The sequence below is a fragment of the Abramis brama genome, assembly GCF_963993115.1.
Source record: "Abramis brama genome assembly, chromosome: 6".
Lineage (NCBI taxonomy): Eukaryota > Metazoa > Chordata > Actinopteri > Cypriniformes > Leuciscidae > Abramis > Abramis brama.
In genome coordinates, this window is record NC_139968.1 from 35,773,839 (window position 1) to 35,778,381 (window position 4,543).

General features: G+C 39.3%; 1 long non-coding RNA gene across 1 annotated transcript; it reads left to right on the forward strand.

Annotated features, from left to right (window-relative positions):
- The first annotated feature begins 936 nt into the window (after window positions 1–936).
- On the forward strand, window positions 937–3,727 carry LOC311084821. The gene is made up of 2 exons (XR_014606618.1): window positions 937–1,120; window positions 1,352–3,727. It is a non-coding gene; the product is annotated as an uncharacterized lncRNA (long non-coding RNA).
- Window positions 3,728–4,543: the final 816 nt, after the last annotated feature.

Sequence of the window (4,543 nt, forward strand, 5' to 3'; positions counted from 1 at the left end):
AGGAAAAACCTCCTCTCGTTCGCGACCCGAGCATACTCCCTCAATGATAGCTCTCCCTGGGAGGGAATCGGGAGTTTGCCCCTCTTAGAGTCAGCGATGGTCCTGTGCCACCAATCCTTCAGATCATCTGGGTCATGCTTGACAAAAGAGGACATAATGTCTGCTGGGTTCGGTCTTGGCCGGTTCATTCTGTCATGGGATGTGGAGGTAGAACCCAAACGCAGACGATATGTGCAACACAAAAGGTTTATTTAAGCAAAAACCAGAAAACAAAACCCACGAGGGGGCAAACCAAGGGCAAGACAGACAAGAGATGACTAGACTAGACTAACACTTTGCAAACTAGACTAAAACAGAAACAGGAACAATACTACTACTTAGACAAGACTTTCAACAGGACTTTCAACAGACTTACTCAGGAACAGATCTCACAGTGATTAACAATGAACCGGCACAGGACAGCAAACACAAGGGGATTAAATAAGAGAAACTAAAGAGGGAAACAGGTGACACAGGTGAAGCAATAATGACAAAACGAGGATAACAAGGGGGGCGGGGCAAGGAACGAGACAACGCAAGCACATGGCCCAGCAAAAGGCCATGTGTTTGCACATAAAACACGGGTCTGTCATGATTCTGCCTCAAGACTAAAGAAAATCAAGGACACGAGTGCAGAATCATGACAGATACGTGACAATGTGCTACTACTTGATCTGACAACCACAGATTTAGAGTAAAACAATCAAATCAACTGTGCATCACGACAATATTTTAGATAATTTAAAAATCTAGCTAAAGGATCTCTGGTTTGTAGAAACTGGACTTTGAAACACCATTAATGTTTTCCTTTTTGAATATTTGCAAATAACAAATAATGGCGATGAAATTCCCGTCAACCAGTTGTCCAAGGTTATGTTTGCACTGTCCAGTGTTTAAAGGTCACATTAGGTTTGCAATAAAAACTCCAGCGGTACTGACAGACAACACTGAAGTCTAAACTTGTGTTTGGAGCAAGTTTCATCAGTATTTTCTGGGGTTTGTTCATTATCGTGCTGTTGATCACCGTAAAGCCTTCAGGCAAAAGAAGACAACAAAAGATTCACTTACCAACAACAACAAGGTAAGAGCTTAAAAACTTTACTCAGCATATAAGATATACAATAAATGTGTCTTAAACAAATACAGGATTGCAACCGTGTGTGTACGAAACACAGCAGGGTTAAAGTAACTAAGATACGTGCAAGTAAAAACAAAGGAAGGGTCTCATAGTTAATTTTATTAATTTGTCACAGCCAAACTGTTTTAGTAAGTCAAATGTCAGTAAAGGTGTTTTGATGTGTGTGTTGTTCAGCAGGTCATGGAGATTCATCAGTCTGCTGTGATTCTGCTGCTGGTCTTGTGTGTGTCGTTCTCCACTCATGCTCAACCACAAGGTTATGAGCAGTTCCTCAAGCAACATGTGTTTGGTGCCATGACTGTACAGAAATGTGACAGTGAGATCCACACGAGAGGAATCATACGCTCCAAAACCACCAACGGCTGCAAAGAAATCAACACTTTCATACTAGCAAATAAAAAAGATGTTAAAGCAGTTTGTGGTAAAGCAGGAACTCCACAGGGCATTAACCGTATAAGTAACAATCCTTTCCCTGTGATCATTTGTAAATTACAGAGTGGAAATACACACCCACACTGTAAATACAGAGGGACCAGGTCCACTCGTAAGATTGTGTTGGAGTGTAGTAACGGCTGGCCTGTACATTATGCTGAAGGCGTAATTAATGTTGGATGACAGACTGAAAAGAGCTTTACAATATTGTACTTCTCATTTTCTGTCTTCCTTTGTTTTTCAATTGAAAAAAATAAAAACAAAAAAACAATCAGAATCAATCACAAAGCCAAAAATAAAATAGATACATAAATACTTGAGTTAGAGGTTAACGTGTCGTATTTCAGTGAATTCAATGAAGCACAGCTGTACATGTATCTAATAATTATATTTGAGCGCAATTTTTTTTGTGCTTTTGAAAAACAAGCACACAAGTTCAATTTAGGGTAAAAGAAAATGTAGCCTACCAAACTTTATGGGACTCTGATATGAATGAGAATATATTCACTGTCTCTCATCATTTACTTTAAATGAGCATAATGTTAAAATAACTTTGTAAGCTCCAATCACCGGCCCAAAGACGGTGTCCAGTGTCTTGGTTCGAAGGGAATTCAGCGTGTATGACGTTTCGGGCGCTTCTGGAAAAATCACTTTAATTTATTAAACAGTTAATTTCCAATTTTAATTCTGACTCCATGAATAATTTAATCTGACTCCAAATTTTAAGTGACTCTTTGTTTATTCCAATTGTCTATCTTAACAGCTGATCCGCAGATTAGTTGTGATTTAATTTAGACCAAGAATTATTCTGGGCATCTCATACTTTCAAATATTCGCTCATTACGGACCTAGTGTCGCTTTGAGACGTCACGTCGCGACTGCGCGCTCACGATCACAAACTAGCCAGTCCTGAAATAGTCAGAGGGTGCAGTACAAATATTTTACCCTATGCGGCCGCACACTACAGACCCATAGGTGTAATTTTTATAATATTTGCAGCATACAACATGCTAAGGCAGGGAATAGTCAGAAATCAGAAGGTTTTTCTAAGATGTGCCCCATGGTCCATTCAAAGTGCCTTCAGTTTGATCTATTCTGGACAATGATTTGCGGAAACACCAGACTACACATTAATCTACTGGAAATAATGATTTCAGAAGAATGCAGAATAAATCAAGGTTAACATTTATTTTTGCCAGGCAGAATTAAACATCCAATAAAAAGAATTAAAAAGAATACATAATACACAACTGATCAGCATATAATAGAGACAACATTCAAAATGCAATATCAAAAATAGTTTCAAAGAGTCAGCATACCTGGCAATAGAGACACACAGCAACAGTGTGGGAAGTTCTGTTTACAGATGCTTCCTTGAGTGGTTTGCCAATCCCCTTTAAATACCCAAGTGGAACAAAAGAACAATAAACATCTAGCACCCAAATATTTATTCAGCTTTTGCTGGACCCTTTCTCGTGCCCAAGTGGTCACGCCTGAGTTTGGGGGATAAACACAAATGGTTATCTATTATCTTTATTGGGGCATCTTCCCACATCAGAAGAACAGGCATTGTTTTCTTTGTTCTGACTGTTCTGCTGCTGCGGGAATGAAACTTCTTTACCATTCGCACCAGAAGTATTTATTTTGACCTCTCATAAAACAACTGGAGACAGTAGGTGTGTGTGTTTTGCATGGCTGAATGAGACCTGGGGGGAGAAGATAGTGTGAGGAGTCAGGACCCCAGCATGGGGGGAAGAGACGAGATTGGAGAAGTTGTGTTGTGCTCTCTGTCCCATAGATCTCTTCTTCAGATTAGTGAGTTTTATTGTTTTATTGCGGGTTAGGATTCTTGAATTCAGTCTTAGTAAAAGTCCATCCTTACAACTTCAAGTCTAAGTTGATGTTATATTCTTCTTCATGCATGTCTCTGTGTAATTGTGCTTATGTGGAAGATTTGGCTAGTCTACTGAATTTTTAAGCACTCTGTTAACACTTTTTAAGCATTAAAAACTATTCTAAAAAACTAGTGAATGAGCAAAAACAGATGAGGGAAGAAATATGCAGATGTTTTTTCCACTTGTCTGTAATCCTCAATAAAACTTCTCTACTACCCTTAAACTCATTTGCATGATTGTCTTGCATCTCAATCACAATATTGTGCACCATTTTTTATTTTATTGAAGTTTAAACGTGTTTGGCGCAAGTTTTATAATTATTTTTGGGATTTGTTCATTAACATATTGTTGATTACTGTAAAGCCTTCAGACAAAATAAATGTGTTAGAAAAATAATATTAATTTACTCAAAACAACAAGTTAAGACCTTTAGAACCCAAAAAAACAAAGGGACTGGAATGAAAATTGCACAGCTGGGTGAACAAAGTAAGTGTCAACTATAATCGACCACGTCAAAGTGACTGACAGGGAACATCTCGGTTACTATAACCTCTGTTCCCTGATGGAGGGAATGATACCTGGTGTCCCTCCGGTCACAATGTTTGACTGTCTGCTGAAATACCCGGGACAAGCTCTCGCTGAATGAGTGGATGCAAGTCTCAGAGGTGTTTAGGGATCTGAAGTCTCAGAGGTGTTTAGGGATCTGAAGTCTCAGAGGTGTTTAGGGATCTGAAGTCTCAGAGGTGTTAAGGGATCTGAAGTCTCAAAGGTGTTTAGGGATCTGAAGTCTCAGAGGAGTTTAGAGATCTGAAGTCTCAGAGGTGTTTAGGGGGATCCGAAGTCTCAGAGATGTTTAGGGATCTGAAGTCTCAGAGCAGTTTAGGGATCTGAAGTCTCAGAGGTGTTTAGGGATCTGAAGTCTCAGAGGTGTTTAGAGATCTGAAGTCTCAGAGGTGTTTAGAGATCTGAAGTCTCAGAGGTGTTTAGGGATTTGAAGTCTCAGAGGAGTTTAGAGATCTGAGGGATCTGAAGTCTCAGA